The sequence below is a fragment of the Thamnophis sirtalis genome, unplaced genomic scaffold (genome assembly GCF_051295495.1).
Source record: "Thamnophis sirtalis isolate CommonGarterSnake01/CBP01778 unplaced genomic scaffold, rThaSir2_p1.2 scaffold_4, whole genome shotgun sequence".
Lineage (NCBI taxonomy): Eukaryota > Metazoa > Chordata > Lepidosauria > Squamata > Natricidae > Thamnophis > Thamnophis sirtalis.
This window is the reverse complement of record NW_028261384.1, coordinates 104,277,216-104,299,887: the sequence shown is the minus strand read 5'-3', so window position 1 is coordinate 104,299,887 and position 22,672 is coordinate 104,277,216. Positions and strand designations below refer to the sequence as shown.

General features: G+C 45.1%; 1 protein-coding gene across 5 annotated transcripts in view; it reads left to right on the top strand.

Annotated features, from left to right (window-relative positions):
* HDAC5 (histone deacetylase 5) overlaps positions 1-22,672 on the top strand; it is a 162,465-nt gene that overhangs the window by 15,829 nt on the left and 123,964 nt on the right. The gene's annotated exons all lie outside the window — the stretch shown is intronic.

The window sequence follows — 22,672 nt, the reverse complement described above, 5'->3', positions numbered from 1 at the left end:
CCAAAACATCTGGACATAGTAAAATATTTGGGAATGGGAGTAGTTGGACTGTGGTAACTGTGTCTGTTGTTTAATTTTTTTTATCAATCTCCAAGCTAAATAATTTATAGCATTTTTCCTTTCCTTCCTTTGGTAGCATCTCTTTGCAATACAGGTGAAGAGCACTTTTCCCAACTCCAAATTTACTGGAGCATTCAAGCAGAGACCTAGGGGGGAAAAATCCATCTTTATAATCATCCCCCATATTGGTTAACTTTGCCTTCCATCTCTTAGACTACAAAGATTTTCTGGAATATTTTTTTTTTTAAATGATGTTCATGAGAAAGAGGAAAAAATTCCCATCAAACTCCATTGTCGTTCGGTGCTTTTTTAATGTTATTTTGTTATTTTGTTTGTTCTAGATAAAAATACTCTACTTCATATTCGAATAACAAAATTCCGTATGAGGCAAAAATAAAAACATTTGAATTTTATTTTGGCAGTCAGAGTTCATTTCATATGATTTCATGAAGAATCAGTGGTCCTGAAGGAGGTAGGCTGTAATTAAGTTGGACTTCTGGGGAATGACAAAAAATTGTTGCCTAAGTCAATTTCTAACCAATTCTTCCCCAAAGTCCAAGAACAAACAAAAAATAATGCTAAGCTTTGTTAACAGAACTGTGTATAATTTTCAAAAAGAGCACTTCACAGCAACGGGGTACAAACAAAGCATGTTGTTTTTATTATTAAGGTAACCGCATTGCTAGCAAGGCTGCTTTAGAAGCTGTTCCCGATTGCTTCTATGTATGAGTGTGTGCACATGTACAACCAGTTCATGAAGTGGTTGCTTTAATTACAAAAAAGAGGCACTTCACATGTACTCCCCTTCCTGCAAAGCACCACTTGCATTGATTATACACAGCTCCCCTACTAACTTGTAGGGGAAGAAATGGGGAGAAAATCCTAATATTCTATGGGGCTAGTTACTTAATGGGAAGTGCAATTTTGTAGACAGCTGCAAACACCACTAGGTGGTGCTGCTCAAATCTGGATGGCAAGGGCAAGTTACTAAGAGGTGTTTGGGGAGATTTCTCTGTGGGTTTTTTTTTTTGCCCTTCATTTCCCCAGATTTTTTATTATTCACCTATTTTCTTACTGCTTTCTGTACAGTGTGAGGTAAAAAAAATCTAGTGAAAGGGAGAGCAATAAACAGGCTCTTCTATGCTCAAATCATGTCTTTTACTGTGTACTGCAGATCTTGTGTTACATAAGAAAGTGAGTGCTGCTAGAGGAGACCAGAAAACCCATCTCTTCTAACATTCTGTTGGATGTGTTGTCCAAACAGATACTGCTTTGAAGCCTATAAGCAGGACTTATCATTATTCATAGGGAATAATAGGTCAAATGCAGTGTTTCTCAAGCTGGCTGGGGAATTCTTTAAATTGACACACATCTTAAGGTTGCTGATGTTGAGAAACACTGATCTAATGTGTTTCCTGCACAGAAAAGGGGTAAGTATAATATTGTTCTGAGCACTGCCCTCTTTTCATCTTAATATTTCTTTCCTTCTTATTTGTGGTACATCTGTTTGGGCAAATTATCCATGCTTAAAATTTGCTTCTATCCTATTTTTATAAACAATGATATGGTGGTGTCTTTATTACTAAGCTCAAAAATTCATTTCACTTTTTCCTTTATTATATTATGAACAGTATAGTTACACTTTACTTGGTGACTTCTATTAATGCAGCATTAACTCTACAGTTGTAGTTACTATTGTCCATCTATAAAAACAGATTTGTGGAAAATACGGGTAGTTCTCCACTTACAGCCATAATGGAACTTTCCCAAGATAGCCTTGCTTTGTGAGCTTCATCCCCTGCTCTTCCCTATATGGTAGTTAAACGACTGTGTGGGTCATTAGGTGGAACTCAGGGATGGGGGGGGGATGGGAGTCCTAACATAGGCCCAGGCCGACCTGCTTGGACCTCCCAAGACCTCCCACATCTTCTGAAACACCTTGTGTTCTGCTTCCTGCTACTTAGGGTCCCCCAGTCCTTGGGCCTTTTCCCTACCCATCAAGTCCCTGCAGGCCGTTCACCCTGTTTCCTCTCCCAGTCCATCATAATTGCACACTTACTTCTTGAAGCTCTTCAGAGCTCGGGGTCAGGGGAAGGAAGGGGAACAGGCTGTTCCTTTGCTAGGCTACATGGTGCAATTCCAGAATCCATCATTTTCTAAGCAGCCACATTGAAAAGTGTGTTAGTGGAGCAAAGCAAGGTACTCCATTGTTGGGCTTCACTGTGCACTCCCGGAATCACACCATTTTCCTAGCAGCCACATTTCACTGCTACTCGAAAAATGGTGTCTGCTTCTGTGATTGGACCATGTGGCCCAGCAACAGAGTGGCTCATCTTTCGTCTCAAGCTTGACTCCTGAGCTTTGGGAGTATATGAAAAGTAAGTGAAGAGGAGGTTGTGGTGTCTAGTAGAATGGGAAGCAGGCCCAAGACCTGCGGGGACTCAATGAGGGGGGAGGAGAAAGATAGGGTCTGCAGAGTCCTTGCAGTAGGTTGTAGGCATGAATAACATCAAGGGTGTTGCAGCGGCCATTAACTTTGGGTTGGCTATGGATAGCTTTTGTGGGAGGAGATGTCTGCTGTATTTTTAAACAGTCGCTTACTGACCTGTCCTAAGTTGAAGACTACCTGTAAATGTTTAAATGAAAAAAGAGAAAAGTAGCAATCAAACCAAGATTACCTATAACCAGGATGATGAACCTATGGCACGCATGCCACAGGTGGCACGCATAGCCATTTGTCAGGGCACGCGAGGTGTTGCCCTCTCAGCTGGCCAGGACGCATGTGTGTGCTGGCCAGCTGAGTTCAGTCTTTTTTAAAGCCATTTTTCGCCCTCCCCAGGTTCCAGAGGCTTTATAGGAGCCTGGGGAAGGCAAAAACAGCCCCCTAGAGGCCCTCCAGAGGCTTCAGGAACTTCCCTGAAGCCTCCGGAGCGCAAAAAATGAGCCATATGGGCAAACCGGAAGTTCAGAAACGGATTTCAGTTTGCTCATAGGGCCGGTTTAAGCCCTCCGGAGGCTTCAGGGGTCTTTTGGAGGCTTCCCTGAAGGCTCCAGAGGACGAAAAACGCCCCAATGGACAAACCACAACTCACTTTTGGTTTGCTCGTAGGGCTGTTTTAGTCCTCCGGAGCCTTCAAGGAAGCCTCTTGAAGGTCCCTGAAGGCTCTGGAGGACTAAAAACGGCCCTACAAGCAAACCAGAAGTGACTTCCAGTTTGTCATAGGGTCATTTTTCGACCTCCGGAGCCTTCAGAGAGGCCTCTGGAAGGTCCCTGAAGGCTCCGGAGGGCTTAAACCATCCCTATGAGCAAAACAGAAGTCCATGCCCATAGGGCTGTTTTTTTGTGCTCTGGAGGCTTCAGGGAAGCTCCTGAAGCCTTAGGAGGGCCTCCAGGGGGGTGGGGGAGGCTGTTTTCACCCTCCGCAGGCTCCTATAAAGCCTCTGGAGCCTGGGGAGGGCCAAAAAAGCATGCAAAAAATGGGGGGTTGCGCCTGTCAATAGCAGTAGACTTATATACCGCTTCATAGGCCTTTCAGGCCTCTCTAAGCGGTTTACAGAGAGTCAGCATATTGCCCCCAACAATCCGGGTCCTCATTTTACCCACCTCGGAAGGATGGAAGGCTGAGTCAACCCTGAGCCGGTGAGATTTGAACCGCTGAACTGCTGATCTAGCAGTAGCCTGCAGTGCTGCATTTAACCACTGCGCCACCTCGGCTCTTGTCATGCCTGTCATGTGTGCATGCGTGCTGGGGGATCGTGCATTGCATTATGGGTGCGGCATGCCCGTGCACAACCCCCCTGCGCTCCCCCCCCCGCTTATGGCACGCGAGCCAAAAAAGGTTCGCCATCTCTGACCTATAACAATACAGCTTGTACAGATACATATGGGAAAGGGCAGTTGAAACGATGCACTTAACATCTCACCCCTTTGCTAAACTTAGGAGATGGCTAAGTCCTTCTCCCCAGAGTACAATGATTGAATGTTAGCTAATCATTCCTCTTATTCATCAGCCAATTAAAATGAAAATAGAAACTCCCTTATACCATTTTATACCAAATGGACAATATACTGATTGGCTTGGTTGTCTAGGACAAAGGTTGGCAATCTTTTTCTACATGACAGTTTTCCTTCAGGGATTAAATTTTGTTAGTTGCATGCCAATAATGACAGTAAATGAAACAAAGAATAAGCTTTAGCACAGCTCCCCCCCCAACACTCATTCATCTCATGCTCCCTCCCTCCTATTTTCTTCATAATAGCCAAGTTTTTGTTGTTGTTGTTGTTTTGGAAGGAAGGAAGAAACAGCTTACTAAAGACATAAAGCTATTCTAAAGATCTGTATTTTCCAGAAATCAGTGGATGGCTGGTAGATGTGAATTTCTGCCCTAAGAGTTTCATGCAGGACGTCCTTTGTAGAAGTATAAGTATAGTTTCTGAATGCCAAACCTCTGTAAAACAGCTGCTTTACTACTAAGCTCCATTCCCTTCCCATGTAGAAGACCTGTATCCACAACTGTAACAAATGTCTTGCTAGTCATTCCAGAACCTGCAAATATGCCTTCAGTTGGCTGAACTCCATGTGGAATTGTCCTTTTTGAAGAGGTGCAGCCAAAGAATACTGCAATTGAATAGAAGCTCTTATGAAAATGCGTGAGATTTCCCTATTGGTGCCATCTTTAACACATTAATTTACAATTTTGAAATGTACAGAGAATATTAGCAAAAATATAATTAACTTTCCCAGCCTAGGTACCATAGGATTATTGTTCTAGAATTCCCCAGGCAAATTATGATTGAGAATTCTGGAAGTTTGTCCATATGTTTAGAGAGCACTTAAATTATAACTGACATAATAAAGTAGTAATAGTTTAGAGAAACGTTGAAAAATGTATGTCTTGTATGTCTATAGAGGAATGATAATCAGTTGACTCATTCTTACATTTTTTTCTCAGAACTATTCAGATTTAATCTATACATTTAATTGTCTAAGTGGGAAAAGGTGAGTGAAAATTCCTAACATAATAGGACAGTATCACTTAGTAAATAGAAACTTAGCATACCAGAGAGAGGGGAATTCCTTTCTGAGTCTTTAGAATGTATGTTGGCTTTACCGGTAGTTTCTAATGCAGTTAAATATTATTAAATATAATCCTTCTTGCTATATAGTATGGTAGTCAGATCCAGTCTAGCATCTTATTTTGCTACATGCGTAAATTATGCTGTATAATAGATTGCAGAGTTCTTCCCTACTTTTACCTCTTTGGTAATTGATGCACTTAGAATAAGATTGCAACTACTTCCTTATGATTTGGCCACCATTTATTCAAGCTTGGATAAAAATCTTACTGTCTGGATTGCTTTCTTCCTAAAGTGATATATTAAGGAATATTCGTGTCTCCTTCTCTGGCTCAGAATTACCAAATACAGGAGTTTACTCATGAGCTTACAGTGAGAGACTGGATGATTTCATGGATGCAGTATCAATGCCTACAAGTAGCCCTAGCAAAGAAGCCTAACATCTTCACCATCTCAACTGCAGGTCCTCCTTTTTTGTTTCCATAAGCTTGATTACCTTCTAGTGACTCATAATGAGAAATCAGAGCAAACCCTGATGAAAATGGGTGACTGTAGCAGCTTATTTTCAGCTCTGCCAAGCAGCATAGGAAAAAGTAGATTCCCAACAACTCTGGCAAAAACATGGCTCTGTTAGTGTTTGGCTATATGTTACAGGGTATTGTATATTAATGTAGTAGTCTCGGGATAAAACTAGCATCCATTCTTAATGGTTCAGTGGACCTTATAAACCCCCAAAGCTAAATTAGTTAAGTGAAGTTGAGTTAAGCAAGGTTAAGTTTGTCATGGAAATAATTAGTTTTTTTAGTTTTATTTGTCATTTATAGGCCGCCCTTTTCCCTGAGGGGACTCAGAGCGGCTTACAATTCGTGGGAAGGAGTGCAAGACAAAACATAAAATATGTGAATAAAATAAAATAAAACAGTAAAACACAACATTCATTCAACATTCGGGTGGGGCGGATTAGGATCTTATCCCCAGGCCTGACGGGATAGCCAGATCTTAAGGGCTGTGCGGAAGGTCTGGACGGTGGTGAGGGTGCGAATCTCCATGGGGAGATCGTTCCAAAGGGTCGGAGCTGCTACTGAGAAGGCTCTCCTCTGCGTAGTCGCCAGTCGGCACTGACTGGCGGATGGAATTCGGAGGAGGCCCAATCTGTGCGATCTGATGGGTCGGAGGGAGGTAATCGGCAGAAGGCGGTCTCTCAAGTACTCAGATCCACTACCATGGAGGGCTTTATGGGTGGTAAGTAGCACCTTGAAGCGCACCCGGAGATCAACAGGTAGCCAGCGCAGCTCGCGGAGGATAGGTGTTATGTGGGCGAACCGCGGTGCGCCCACAATCACTCGCGCGGCCGCATTCTGGACTAGCTGAAGTCGCCGGATGCTCTTCAAGGGCAGCCCCATGTAGAGCACATTGCAGTATTCCAGCCTAGAGATCACAAGGGCTCGAGTGACTGTTGTGAGGGCCTCCCGATTCAGGTAGGGCCGCAACTGGCGCACCAGGCGAACCTGGGCAAATGCCCCCCTGGTCACAGCTGACAAATGATGGTCAAAAGTCAGCTGTGGATCCAGGAGGACTCCCAAGTTGCGAACCCTGTCTGAGGGGTGTAAAATTTGATCCCCCAGCCTGAGTGATGGAACATTGGCCAAATTATTGGGAGGGAAACACAACAGCCACTCGGTCTTGTCTGGGTTGAGTACCAGTTTGTTAGCTCTCATCCAGTTCTTAACGGCCTCAAGGCCCCGGTTCATCACGTCCACCGCTTCATTGAGTTGGCACAGGGCGGACGGATACAACTGTGTGTCGTCCGCGTATTGATGGTATTTTATCCCGTGCCTCCGAATGATCTCGCCCAGCGGTTTCATGTATATGTTAAATAGTAGGGGGGATAAGACCGAGCCCTGCGGCACCCGATAAGTTAGGGGCCTCGGGGACGATCTCTGCCCCCCAGCCAACACCGACTGCGACCTGTCCGAGAGGTAGGAGGAGAACCACTGTAAAACAGTGCCTCCCACTCCCACCTCCCGCAGTCATCGCAGAAGGATACCATGGTTGATGGTATCGAAAGCCGCTGAGAGGTCAAGGAGAACCAGGATGGACGCATGGCCTCCATCCCTGGCTCTCCAGAGATCATCGGTCAATGCGACCAAAGCGGTTTCTGTGCTGTAACCAGGTCTGAAGCCGGACTGGAAGGGGTCAAGGTAACTAGCTTCCTCCAAGGACCGTTGAAGTTGGAAGGCCACCACCTTCTCAACAACCTTCCCAACAAAGGGGAGGTTGGAGACTGGACGGTAGTTGTTAAGAACGGCTGGATCCAAGGATGGTTTCTTCAGGAGGAGTCTCACCACCACTGCTTTAAGTGCGGCGGGGAAGTGCCCCTCCCGAAGGGAGGCGGTAACGACCGCCTGGATCCAGCCTCGTGTCACCTCACTGCTGTTGGCAACCAGCCAGGAGGGACACGGGTCCAGTATGCAGGTGGAGGCATTCACAGCTCGTATGGTCTTGTCCACATCCCCTGAGGCAACATCCTGGAACTCAACCCAGAGATGGTCTGCCAAGTTATCCCCCTCTGTCTCGGCTGGATCTGCAGAGGTGGAGTCCAAGTCCGACCGAAACCGAGCAACCTTGTCCGCTAAGAACTGGACATACTCCTCAGCCTTACCCTGTAGGGGGTCCCCTACATCCCTCCTATTTAGGAGGGAGCGGGTTATCCTAAACAGGGCGGCTGGGCGGGACTCAGCGGACGCAACCAAGGTGACAATATATGTTCTTTTAGCTGTCCTCAATGCCCTGATGTATTCCTTGGTGCATGTTGTCAGAAGTGCTCGGTTCGATTCGGACTTATTGGACCTCCACAAGTGTTCTAGGCGTCTCCTCCGGCGCTTCTTCTCCCGGAGCTCCTCGGTGAACCAAGGAGGCCTCCGGGATCCACCGACCCGGAGGGGCCGTAGTGGCGCAATCCGGTCAAGGGACTCTGATGCCGTCAAGTGCCAGGCAGCAGCCAGAGTCTCCGCCGAACTGTGGGCGAGAGTATCAGGAATAACCCCAAGCTCCATCTGGAACCTCAAAGGGTCCATAAGTCGCCTGGGGCGGAACCACCTGGTCGGTTCCTCCTCCCTGGTGGGGGTTTGGCCTCCGGAAATCAAGCCTCAGTAGGCAGTGGTCTGACCACAACAGGGGTATGATCTCATTACCCCTCAGACCAAGATTACAAGTCCACTGCTCCGAGAGGAATACGAGGTCGAGCATGTGACCCGCTGAATGGGTTGGGCCCCGAATTACCTGGGTCAAGCCCATGGCTGTCATGGAAGCCATGAGCTCCTGCGCTTCATCAGAGTGTTCACCGAGCGAAGGCAAATTGAAGTCCCCCAAAACCATAAGCTTGGAGAAATCAATTGCTAGCTCGGCTACCGACTCGAGGAGCGAGGGGAGGGCTGCTGCAACGCAGTTGGAGGCAGGTATGTTAGCAGCAGACCCGTTTGACCCTTGAGGTCCAACTTCACCAGCAGGGACTCACACCCGACAAGCTCCGGAGCAGGGATCCTACGAGGTGCTAAAGATTCCCGGATAACGATAGCCACACCGCCACACCGCCACCCCTTCCCTGGGCTCTCGGCTGATGAAGCACCTGAAACCCATCTGGGCACATCTCTACGAGGGGGACTCCTCCCTCTGTGCCCAGCCATGTCTCAGTAATACATGCCAGGTCTGCCCTCTCGTCTAAAATTAAGTCCCGGACGAGGGGAGCCTTGTGAACAACAGACCTGGCATTTAGCGACAACAGCCTGAGCCCAGGGTCCTGATTACTCACGCCATCTGACCTTGGAGTGGGACTCATAGGGCCAGAAGGAGGGATCTCTGTGATGTAGCGAGCCCTCCTTCCCCGGTAATGGCCAGCCCTAAAGTCCTCGCCGTATCTGCCTCTCCCTGTTATGACCGCAATGCTCCGACCCTCTCCCGTGGCCGTAGTCCCCCCAACCACCCCGGTGACCCCCACATTCCCCAGCAGGTCCTCCGAATCAAACATACTCAGGCACTCGCACAGACAATCCCCACACAATAACATCAATTATGTTTACTATATTGCAAAGAGAAGAACAGTCATGCTGGGCAATAAGTAGATACAAAAAAGAATATCCAGTTGTCATTCAAAGTTATCTATACGTATGTGGAACTGATTCTTCTTTCTCAGGATAGACGTAAAAGTAATGCGAAGCAGCATTCTGGGATTTGTATGAACTCCAGATTTCTTATAGGCCATGAAATGCTTTGTCTCTTTCCTTTGGGATCATGTGACCACAGTTTTACCTCTATCAGGACAACTGCCCTGATTTTTTTTAACTTAAGATGCTTCACTAGTTCATTAACAAACATCAAGAAGTGAAAACATTATTTTTTCAGGAAAGTGCAGCACAATCCAAAGTGTCTGGTTTTTATTGCACGGCTCCTAGCTGCTTGGCTCCTGTAGTAGGATCTCACCTCTGAATCCTGTTAGTCTTAGTTAGGTAGTGATTGAGCTCTTTTCCACTTATCATCATGCTAAAAGATGGATAGGTGGGTGGGATATTGTACGATGAATGGAAGTGTAGGTGTTCTGAAAAAAAGCAGAATTGCAAATGGAATTTATGAAAGAATACTATTTTTGAACTTGAACCTGATATGCAACAAACACATTGAAATTGCTAGTTATATGGATTATTATAACTCAAATAATTTGGAATATGGATTTATTTATCAGATTTCAAGTTTTAATTGTGCACGATTGCTCACAGTTGCTGGTCATTCTTTTTGTTGACTTCCCCTATTTTGGGGGAAAACAGTGGGTTAAGCAACAAAGCATGACCTAGTATGTTCTTTGTGCATATATTGTAAAGAAAGTTATTCATTTTAAATCTTTCTACTATGTCCTTTTAGAATTATTGCTTCACATTATTAATGGAATTATTTCTTTCCCCGCCCCACCTCAAATATAATGATGATCAACTAATTTATAACACTGACTTCAATCAGTACTATTAATTATAGTTGCTAAATGAACCTTCATTTTCCAGGGATAATATTTGTTTAGTTACTACAAAACTATTTGTTTAGTTGTTCTTATGAAGAAACATCATAAGAGCATTTTTGCCTTGCTTGTGAGCTTTTTAGATCCTTATGGTTGGCTAATTTTAGAATGTCAGACTAATCAGATATTCGGTATAATTTGGGTTCTTAAATCTTACAATGTGAGATAACTGGGTTTTTGGTATCAGTACGATCAATGATCCTCTTGTTGGATTCTCAGATTAGACCACACAATTCTGTGGAATGATACCATACCAGAATGCATGACAAGGTAGCTAAGAGTTTAATTAGGTATTTATAACAGCAACTCTAGACAGCCCAGCTTAGCTTTATAAATATAAACCAGTGGCAGATAATGTTACAAAGCAACCACTGGTCCATCTAGACAAAATAAGAAATAACATCACCAAATACGCAGCTGTTTGGAAAAACGATGTCAGCTAAATTTCCGAATTTTTTGAAGAATGTAAAAACCATAGTGCTTTATAGTTTGCATAGGGAAAATAAAATTTCGGCCACAAATCTTTGAATATGCAGTGATTTTACATTTCTTTTTCCATCTACTCTTTCATTTTTGTAAATTGAATATTTTACAGTATAGGTTATCTGACATAGAAATGACCCCTTTTATTCCTGAGTCTAACAGAGAACATCACCAAATACTGTATCTTCTAAAGAACAAAGTTCATCCTATGCACTGAGCAACAGAAGTGAAGAATTACACAAACAGTGAAGTAGAAAACGAAAATTCTACCCTGAGAGAGATATTTGTTACGTGATTGCATTCAGTCTTACTTGCTGGCTTCCTAGGGACCTCTGGCTTGGCACTGAAAGAAAAAAAGGATTAAAAAATGATCACAATAATATGTATTCATCACAGGGAAAATGTTGCTTGTGCTTGTGCTAGGACAGCTATTCTCTTACATCACTCTGTTTTTCTTCTATAAACAATGGGAAGAAATTCTCAATCTTTCTTAAATAAGGTATTAAAGGGAGGGGTGAGCTCTACTGGTGATATAAACATGCAGACCTACACACATGAGGAAGGAGAACAAATAGTCCTAGGATAAAAAAAATAGGACAAAAACATAAGAAAAAAGTTTAGAACAGTGCTGCATTTAATAAAGACAAACAACGCATATTTAAGCTGTACCACACTTTTTTATATTAAGTATTTTAAACTTTTTCTGCATATCTGTTTCATTATTTTGTTTGCTATATTTGGGTACTTTTTATTTTTCCTTATTTCTGCAATACTTGATGCAGTTTTCTTTTTTGAGTGCTACTGGAATTCGAACAATTGTTTACTGCATTACAGTTGCAATACATTCATTATGGAAAAGCACTGCATGCTTCAGTTAGATTTTAAATACAATAAATGTGTAAGAAAATGTAATATTGCACTAACAAAGAGTGTGTGTGTGTGTGTGTGTGTGTGTGTGTGTGTGTGTGTGTGTGTTACTGATTTCTGGTTCCCCAAGATAGATGAATAACAACTAAGATCTATCTGCCTATGTGGTGGTCTCTCTCTCTCTCTCTTCCTCATATACTTGTTTAGATTTTGAAAATAAAGTACTTAATGAAGTTCTGCACACATATTTTTATTTTATTATCCATGGCTAGCAGGGATTGGCTTGGTAAAAGGTGAAAAGCCATGTAGTGTGTGACTGTCCTTCTAAAACTAAAACCAAGGCCTCAGAGTGGGTTGAGAGGGATATGGAGTATCTGCTTTCCTTGTATTGTGACACTCTCCTTTGACTTGATCCAAAAGGTGAGATGTGCAAAGAGAAGTGTGTGGATGGATGAAAGGGCTCCAATGGTTTCCCATCCACTCATGTCTACATAAATAACTTCTCTGACGTTGTCTAAAAGGACATGAGGTGGAGTGTAGACAGAGGGACCCAGTAGGCTTAAAGGCTATAAATAACACAGGGCTATTTTAAAACTCTGGCTTTGAAATAACATGCTGGTAAATACAGGCCTTGCTCTTGACCTGCCTAGAAATATCCAAATGGCTGCAGGGATAAGCATGCTCTGATCTATTCCTGTAATACATGGGATCAGGGGAACGAGGAAAATAATCTTGGGCACATAGGGAGAAGTTATAAACAGATAGTCCTCAAGTTAAAACTGTTCATTTAGCAATCGTTCGAACTTACAACAGAAACACTAAAAAAATGTGGCTTATAATTAATCGTCATACTACGACCATCACAGTATCCCCAAAGTCACGTGATCAAAATTTGAGTGCTTGGCATGCATGTATTTATGATGGTTGCAGCATCCCAGGCTCATCTAATCACCATTTATGATCCCTCCAGCTGTCTTCTAATAAGTCAATGGGGGGAAATCAATGGGGAAAGCATGATTCACTTAACAATCAGATAAAACAGATCATAAAATCACCCTCCTTGCTTAGCGACAGAAATGGTCATAAATTGAGAACTACCTACCAAGTCAGACTATTAATAATACAGGTAGTTTTTGATTTATGACCACATTTGAGCCCCAAATGTTGCTAAACAAGACAGTTGCTAAGTGAAATTTTACCCCATTTTACAGCCTGCCTGCCACGGTTATTAAGTGAATTATTGCAGTTGCTAATTTAATAGCACAGTTGGTAAGTGAATCTAGCTTTTTTGACTTTGCTTGTCAGTAGTTCACAGAAGGTAACCACATGAACCTGGGACATTGCAGCTGTTATAAATACATGCCAGTAGCCAAGCATCCAAATTTTGACTGTGGGGATGTTACAATGATTATGTGAAAAATGGTCATAAGTTTCAGTGCCATTGTAATTTTGAACAGCCACTAAATAAATGGTTATAAGTTGAGGACTTCCTGTATTTAGCACACTGTAGGATATATTAGATTGGGCAGCCTATGGTCTATGGACTGTATATGCTTCCTTCTGCCAATTTACTTAATATAGCGCATTAATAATGGTTCTCCAGTATTTTATGGAGGACTTCCTAGGCTTGTGATATAGGGAATTAAATTTAGATCTTTAAGCATCAAAAGGTATAGTTTGCCATTGAATTGCCATTTGTGTCTAGCTTTCTGGGTCAGTTTGGTGATATTGGGACAGAGAGAAGTTAGAATTTTCTCTGTCTTGAATTATGCTGTCTTCCCTCATTTTAATTCTCCATCTGGAAAATGGAATTGTAGTGACCTATTTTGCAAAGCATCTGAAAATGATCCACTACTGCACATTTAGGCAGTTCTACTATTCTGCTGTAATGATGGTATGGAGGAACTTAATATAACATCTTGTGCATAAGCAGGGAGAGATTCCTGCAGATACCTGTAGCCTGATGTTTTGCAGTCAGGGAACCAAAGAAAGAGAAGAAGAATCTCTGACTACAATAAATACAGGTAGCTCAGTATATTTAATTGTATTCGTAATGGGTGACAGGAGAGTTTGTTTGCTTGTCTTTTTGTTTAGCTGCCCATAAGCGACTCTGGACAAAGATTAAAAGACAAAACCACAACATATAGCCCCTGGCACCAAAGGATAAAAAATTAACTCCACTTCCCAAAACACATGCTAATTTACCCTCCTGTAGCAGAGCTAATTTACCCTCCTGTCATGCCTGCTAAATAAACCAGACCAGAAAATCAATTCCATAGGGAGACCTGGAACTACTTTTATTGAAATTAGCTATAATAACAGCACTTTACACTTCTGATTGTGCTGTAGCTTCTTCCCAGTCTTATATTTCAGTGCATCAAGGGTGGTATCTGCCTGAGCAGTTTTTGAGCATTGTTGCAAGTGGCTTAAAATGTTTCTGGGCTCTTTGCCCTAGGTAACAATTCTTGCATATTTCTAGCAAGATAATTTTCCTTATTCTGATCCAAATGTCTGGGGAAACAACCAGGTCTCAGGGCCTTGCAAAAGACTAACAGGGTTGGGGGGGGGGGTCATTTGAGTCTCAGGCGGGTGTGTATGTTGTTTCATGAGCAAGCACTGCCACTTGGAAGTCCCAGCTCTGAGGTACAATAAGAGGACATTGTTTGATAAAAGTGCTGAGTAGGAAGTCATTTTTGCTAGATCTGGTGGGGCAAGCAGAGACAATGGAAGAAAGGCAATTCTGCAAATAAACTGGTCCTATGCCATATAGGCTTTATAGCTTTAAATTCAATGAGAAAGAATTCTACCAAGTTTAGAATACCAATTTTACCCCAAAAACCGCCTGTGAAGAAAAGCAGAAGTTGGCTTTAGTCAGGCAACAAATTGGCTTGGCAGGCTATGGTTCTACCTCTCAAATCTCCAATGTCAGTCCCTATTCTATGCTGTAGGTTAGGCAGGTTCAAAAAGTAGGTGAAGCCTGAGGAAGAGCTATTTTTAAAAGAGACCTAGGAAAAGATCAACAACTTGAACCTGTTGATTTAAACTGCAAGCCTCAGATCTATTGACATCTGATCCGATCATAAGGAGAACTTTATTTCTTTTTATAATCTATGATTTCAATGTCATAGGGAAGTATGTAGATAAATTATATTATTTTATCAGCAACATTAGATTAACCCTGCATCTAATTCAGAATTGTTGGTGTTAAATCACTTTATTTTTTTTCCTGTCTTTATTATTTTTATAAGTAATTCAAAGCAGCAAACTTATCCAATACTTCTTCCTGCTCATATTTTACCCACAACAATCCTGATAGGTGGGTTGGGCTGAGAGAGAGTGATTGACCCCAGATCACTCAATTAGCTTTCATGTCTAAGTTGGGACCAGAACTCACATTCTCCTATTTTCTAACCTGATGCCTTAACCACTGGGCCAAACTGGCTGTTTATTAGAGCCCATAAACCAGATGCATACCCTTACTTAGTGGTAAGTGTGTAGCTCTACATAGTTATGAAGTTCAGGAACACTGCATTTACTTGTATGGAAATATTATAAGTTAGCTGTAAAAGTTTGTTCATTGCCATTTCTTTATTCTCCAATGTTGACGGAGACAGTGGTCATGCATGGGTTAACTCAGTCAGTAACAAATGGAACTGAGTCTACCAAAGTGAGGTCATCACCTCAGAGGAGTATCCTCCCGCTCTTTTAGACTCAGTTCGATCCGAACTGGCTGTGCTAACTGCTTTCTCCTCAACTTTCGTAGATATTATAATTACCTTTAATTGGATTTTTTTCACCTAACTTACATCCAAATTGAGAAGACTTAGTGGATAGTTCCTCAGAGCCAATTCTCTTAATTAGCCCCGAGCTTCTTGAAGAGACTCACCAGGGCTTTTTTGAGGCTTCTGCCTCCTGAGCTTACCGGCAATTTCAGAGGCTCTCCTGGAAGCAGTGCCTCCTAGCAACGGCCATTGGAGGACCTGCTCAGTGCTGCCACCTCTGCTGGCCTCCGGGCCTTCTCTTCTTGCTGCCAAGCCCTCAGCTGCCTCCAAGCATCACCAAAGCTGCCAGCAGCTGCCAAAAGGCCACCAGTAGCTGCCATCGCCACCGCCACCGCCAAGAAGCACTGCCGCCGCCCCCCAGTGCTCCCACCTCCATCTTCACCAAGGCTTTAGAGGTACCTTCTATCAACTTACCTATAATTGGCCTTTCTTCTCCTAACGCAGCCTCAGCAGCTCCTGAGGAGGCTCTTCGCCCCGAAGACAAGAGAATAGAGCAAACTCTGGTCAAGAGTCACCAGGCTTCAGCTTGGGCCGTTAGGGTGGGTACCTCTGCTTCGTCCTTTAGTCGCTCTGCTCTCTTATGACTAAGGCAACTTCAAGCGATGCTCCTGGCCAGCGATTCTAGGGCTCGCAGGGATATTAACAAAATAAAAGCAGCCCTAGAATACACTGTAGATGCCTCCTTGGATGCAGCTCGTTTTGCGTCCAAGGCCATAGCATTCTCCATCTCCAGCCGTCACCTGCTTTGGTTAAAGCAGTGGCAGGAGGAAACCCGTGCCAAGTAGAGGCTAGCCTCCTCTCCCTATTCTTCCTCCCTTCTCTTTGGCTACCCCCATTGGATCCTCTATTGGTAGAGTCCAAGGATAAGCGGAAGGTCTCGCAGTAGGCCACTAAGAAACAAGAGGGCCACAGTCAATCCTTTTATCACAGGCAGTCCTTTCAGGGTCAGAACAGGGGTTCCTCCAGCTCCCGTCTGCAACGTCAGGCTCCCCCCAGGCAGGGCCCTTCCTTTTCCAATTTCTAATTTCCAATTTTAATAGATTTGTATGCCGCCCAATCCCGAAGGACTCCGGGCGGCTTACATAAAAACAGTTTAAAAGCATTTTAAAAAGTTTAAGATACAGGACAGAAACGAGTTAAAAGAAGGACACAACATGCACTCGATCTTAATGGGGCTGAAGATCGAGTGCTAGATCAACAGCCCCAGGCCTGCCGGAACAGCCAGGTCTTAACAGACTTACGGAAGGCCGAGAGAGTGGGGAGGGTCCGGATCTCAGGGGGTAGGTCATTCCAGAGGGCCAGGGCAGCTACAGAGAAGGCTCTCCCCTGAGGAGCCACCAGACGACATTGCATAGTCGACGGTACTCGGAGAAGTCCCGTCCTGTGCGATCTTATTGGGTGCTGGGAGGTATGTTGCAGGAGGCGGTCACGGAGATATTCAGGTCCTAGGCCATGTAGGGCTTTAAAGGTAATAACCAGCACCTTGAAGCGTGTTCGGAGACCAATAGGGAGCCAGTGCAACTCGCGGAGGATAGGTGTAATGTGGGTGTACCTAGGTACACCCAATATCGCTCGCGCGGCTGCATTCTGGATTTGTAGTCTCCGAACACTCTTCAGGGGCAGCCCCATGTAGAGCGCATTACAGTAATCCAGTCTTGAGGTGACGAGGGCGTGAGTGACATCCGAAGGGCCTCCCGGTCCAGATAGGGTCGCAATTGGTGCACCAGGCGAACCTGGGCAAAGGCCCCCCTGGTCACAGCCGACAAGTGATGTTCTAATGTCAGCTGCGGATCCAGGAGGATTCCCAAATTGCAATCCCTCTCTGAGGGGCGTGTAATTTTACCCCCCAGGCTAAGAGATGGAATTGCTGGACCATCCTTGGGAGGGAGCATCAATAGCCATTCAGTCTTGTCGGGATTGAATGCAAGCTTGTTCGTTCCCATCCAAACCCTGACAGCCTCCAGGCACTGGCACATCACTTCTACCGCTTCACTGAGTTGGCACGGGGCGGACAGATACAATTGTGTATCGTCCACATATTGATGGTATTTAATCCCGTGCCGGCGTATGATCTCACCCAGCGGCTTCATGTAGATGTTAAATAGGAGGGGGGACAGGACCGAGCCCTGCGGCACCCCGTATTCCAGGGGCCTAGGGGTCGACCTTTGTCCTCCGACCAACACCGACTGTGACCTGCCAGAGAGGTAAGAGGAGAACCACCGTAAAACGGTGCCTCCCACTCCCACCTCTTCCAGCCGCCGCAGAAGGATACCATGGTCGATGGTATCGAAGGCCGCTGAGAGGTCAAGAAGCACCAGGATAGAGGAATGCCTTCTATCACTGGCTCGCCAGAGATCATCTGTCAGTGCGACCAAAGCAGTTTCGATGCAGTAACCAGGCCTGAAACCAGACTGAAAGGGATCTAGATTATCCACTTCGTCCAAGGTCCACTGGAGTTGGGAGGCCACCACTTCTCAACAACCTTCCCCAACAGATCAGGCAGAAACAACCAGAGATTCCAGGCCAGAAAGTCATTCAGGGACAATACCAACCGATCCTACAAGAGGCAGAAGTGACTGCCTGAAAGATCTCCCCATAGCGGGATGTCTGTCGACCTTCGCAGATCGTTTGGACAACATCACCAATGAAACATGGGTCAGGTTCACGATCAGATTCGGCCTTCTCTTGGACTTGCGCTCCAGCCCTCCGAATCACTTTGTCCCATGCCCCATATCCAGGGACCCTCAAAAGAGGCTTCTAGTAGAGCAGGCCATCCATCATCTGCTCCTCATTTGGGCCATTCAATCTGTGCCTCCAGGCCAAGTGGGACAGGGGTTCTACTCTCGTTTCTTTATTGTGCCGAAATCTTCGGGGGGCTGGAGAGCAATTCTTGATCTCAAATTCTAAATAGATTCATCAGGTACAGGACATTCAAAATGCACTCTCTCCTGTCAATCCTAGAGAGTGTGCACAAACATGGCCTCCTTACATCAGTAGACATCACGGAGGCTTATCTCCCCGTACCCATTCACAAACAACACAAACGGTTGCTCCGCTTCATTTATGCGGGCTGTCACTTTCAGTATCGGGCCCTCCCCTTCAGGCTATCATCAGCCCCAAGCTCCTGTCAGTCGTAGCAGCCCACTTACGTTCCAGACCCATTCAGATCTTTTGCTACCTGGACGACATTCTCCTGTAGTCCAGGTCACGCAACCAGGCCCTTCGGGATCTCCAGGACATCTTGCAGGTGCTTCAGGAAGTGGGATTCTCCATCAATCAGAAGAAAAGCCACCTTGTTCCCACCTCCTGTCTAGTGCACTTGGGAACCCTCATCGACTCCACTCAGGGGAGTCTTCCTGTCTCGGGAATGACAGATCAGCCTCAAGGACTTAGCCTTCGAGGTATGGAGGAGACAGCAGGTTCCTCTTCTCCAGCTGTCTCAACTGCTGGGGAAGATGGTCTCTTGCTTCTCCATCATCCCTTGGACGCGGCTTCACAGCTGCTGCCTCCAGTGGTTTCTTCTCCCATTCCAGAAGACCCAACATCAGCTGTTCCCTAGTGAAGGTCAGGTTGACTCCAGAGGTCTTACACTCTCTGGACTGGTGGATCTCCTTGGCCATCTCTCAGGGGTCCCTCTTCAGGGAGCCCCTCATCTTGTAGTTACAATGGATGTGAGTTTGATGGGTTGGGGCGCTCACCTGGAGGATCAGATAGCTCAGGGTCTCTGGTCCGATTCCAACCTTTCCCATAGTATAATTGGCTAGAGTTGAGGGCCATCCATCTAGCCCTCCTTCAGTTCCAATCTCGCAACACATGTACTAATTCGGACAGACAACACAACAGCCAAGGTGCATATCAACCGCCAGGGGGGACGAGAGCAGTATCCCTCATGGAATCTGCCTTTCACATAGGGATCTGGGCGGAAGCCAACCTTATCTCTCTCCACGCCAAACACATATCGGGCTCCAGCAACACCAGAGCACACTGGTTGAGCCGCACAACAATCGATCTTGCGGAGTGGACTCTCATCCGTTGCATCTTCAAACAGCTGTCAACCAGGTACGGGACCGCAGTGCTAGATCTCTTCGCAACGGCATCCAACAATCAGCTGCCCAGCTATCTGTCTCGCTACATGACATCAGGCGCTGAAGGGACGGACGCCTTAAGGTGCAGGTGGCCTCACGGTCTCCTGTAGGCCTTCCCTCCCTTCCCCCTGATACAGAGGATCATTCAGAAAATGATAGAGGAAGAGGCCAAGCTCATCCTATTCGCCCCCCATTGGCCGCGCTGCCCATGGTTCACGGACCTAGTCAACCTCTCAGTGGGCCCAGTGTGGCGTCTCCCCCTGATCTCTTCTGCACCAGGGCTCCATCCACCATCCCGATCTATCTTGGCTCCACCTAACCGTATGGAGGCTGAGCGGGCAGTCTTGAGGGCGGCAAATCTTTCTGAAACTGTAATTCAAACTATTCAGGCTTCTCAATGCCCAGTCACTAATAGGATCTACGAGTCAACGTGGCAGACTTTCAGCACATGGTGCCTTTCTAGAAAGGTTTCATCTCTGAAAGCTTCGGTCCCCCAGGATTTGGAGTTCCTGCAACAGGGACTATCTAAAGGGCTTGCGCCTAACACCTTACAGAGGCAGGTGTTGGCTCTCTCTTCAGTTCTCTCTCTTCCCCGGGATGAACCGCTCTCCTTGCACCCTCATGTATGCCGCTTAATTAAGGGCACATCTAATTACTGCCCTCCCGTCATTCACCGCTTCCCTCGTGGGATCTAAGTCCTTGACTTTCTCACTGGACCACCCTTCGAGCCTCTCAGGTTGGCCTCCCTGCATCACCTCACATTGAAAACAAACTTTCTGGTGGCCATCACGTCCGCACGATGGGTCTCAAAATTGGTGGCCCTTTCCATCCGTTCCGACTTGTGTAACTTTCACTCAGGCCACGTGGTCCTTCGACTTGATCCCACCTCTGTTCCAAAGGTCAATTCAGCTTTTCATCTGTCTCTAGATCTCACTCTACCGAACTGTTGTTCTAATCCTTCTCACAGTCTCGAACTCAAATGGCACAGGTTAGACATAAGATGCTCTCTTAAGATCTACATTGCCAGGACGGCCGTCTTCACGTGCACCGAAGTGCTCTTGGTGTCTTTCCATCCCACAAACAAGGCTCTGAAGGTTTCTCCATCTATGGTTGGATGCTGGATCCAGTCAACCATAACTAGAGCCTACTTGGCACATCACCTCATGCTTCCATCCAACATCATGGCGCATTCCACATGCAGCACAGCTACATCAGCAATGTGGACAAGGCAGGCCTCAGTGGAAGAGATCTGCAAGGCGGCCACCTGGGCAACTCCTACTTCCTTTATCTGCCATTATAAGGTGGATAGATACGTATCGGCAGATGCAGCATTCAGATGGTGTGTCCTTCAAAGGTTCTTCCCTCTTCGAGCTCCTAGCCCAGTCTCATTCCTACCCGGGGACACACCCAGCTTTGGTACGTCCTATGCATGACCGCTGTCTCCACCAACATTGGAGAATGGGGCATTGCTTCTTACCTGATCCACCCCTTCTCGAGGCAAGTGGAGACAGCGGTTATCCCCACCCTTTGGTTCCAGGCCTAGTTCGCGGAGTGCGTTCTGGAAGCTAGGCTGGAGGATCAGAGGATTGAAAGCAATTGACTAATGCGCAGCAGTCTACTTATCTCCTTCGTCACAAAAGCGGGAGGACACTCCTCTGAGGTGATGACATCACTTTGGTAGACTCAGTTCTATTGGTTACTGACTGAGTTAACCCATGCATGACCGCTGTCTCCACCTGCCTCGAGAAGGGGCGTATCAAGTAAGAACCAACACCCCATTCTAAGTATATTCAGTAAAAACTTCAGTTATTTCACGAACTATCTTGAAATATTGCATTCGGAAGGTGAGGAATTAGAGGAAGCCTAATTAACTTTAAAGTGTTTTGTGCTGCACAGTTGCATTCTCACATGTTCTTTAAAAAAACATAGCTTTTGTGAGATTGTGTTGCAGAATTTAGCAGAAATGAAGTAACTGAGAACTTCCAGATGATGCTGAACTCCAAGTCATGTTGTCCCCGACTAGTATGGTCAGTGGTCAGTGGCAAGGTATCATGGGAGTTGTTAATAGAGAGCCATATGCTGTGTATCCCTGCTTTTGTGGAAGAGATACTAGAGATATAAAAAGTGTGTGTGCTTCTGTTTAGTGTGGTGATGGGGAACAACTTCTTTCTGATGTCTTTTTACAGCTGTCTCCAATCTGGGTGCCTTGAAGATGAATCTCAGCTTCCAGTATTCCCTAGACAGTTGGCCAGTACTAAGACTCCTGGAGGTTGGTCCACACACTTGTGGATTGCAAATATAAGAACAGAAATATAAAATCAGCAATTTATACCTCTTCAGCAATTTCACTGAATTTAGTTAACCATCTCCATGTTTGTTCTTCACCTAATAAAGTCTTTTGTCAGAATTAGCAAATGTTGTTCGCATCAAATAAAATATAAAACATAAAATTCATGTGATTGTTCTAGATAACTCTTTAGGAACAGTGATAATAAAGAATATATGTTAATACACATAGCATATATAATTTATCCAAGGACATAATTGTAGTTATGGTTGGTTGTTGTGGTTTTTCCTCCTTTTCCTTTTTAGCAGATTGTATTCAGTTTTGCTTTTCTGCAAATATGGAGTTAAGATTATAGCCTTTGGCATTTTACTGCTGTTGCTTCAATGATCTCTGTGCTCAAAAAAGTGTTTTAACCAGCTAGGCAATGTCTGTAGGTGGACTCTGGCATCCAGAACACAGAAAGGGTCATTCCCTTCCCTTTTGTTCTTGTGTCGCCTTCCTTTTCTTGGTTGGCAAGCGGTACAGCCTTTCCCCCAGGGAATCTTTTTCCGCTGATCCCGGGTCGAAATCCAGCTTCTGATAGGCAGGCAGCTCCTTTTGCCTGAACCCTCCCTGCTTGGAGAAAGCTCAGCTGAGTTTATTTATAGCTAGTTCCTCCCTGACATTCTATTTCAGGTCACCCCCAGCAGAATCCATATCATTTGGTGACTGGGTTGGGAAACAATTGTGTGACTGGAGCAGACTCTTGCATCTTACAAAAATGGGCCTCTTGTAGGAATGGCAGGGAGCTGCTGCTTTATTTTTCAGGAACCTCTTCAAAATAAATCTATCACTCTAGGGATGTTCTGTTTTTTAGAGACTTCTTCTGAGTTCTAAGAAGATGTTGCTAAATCTATCCTTTCAGAGTAAAATAAATCATGACTAAGATATAAGACATTTCCTCCTTTTCCATTATCTTTTGCCTCA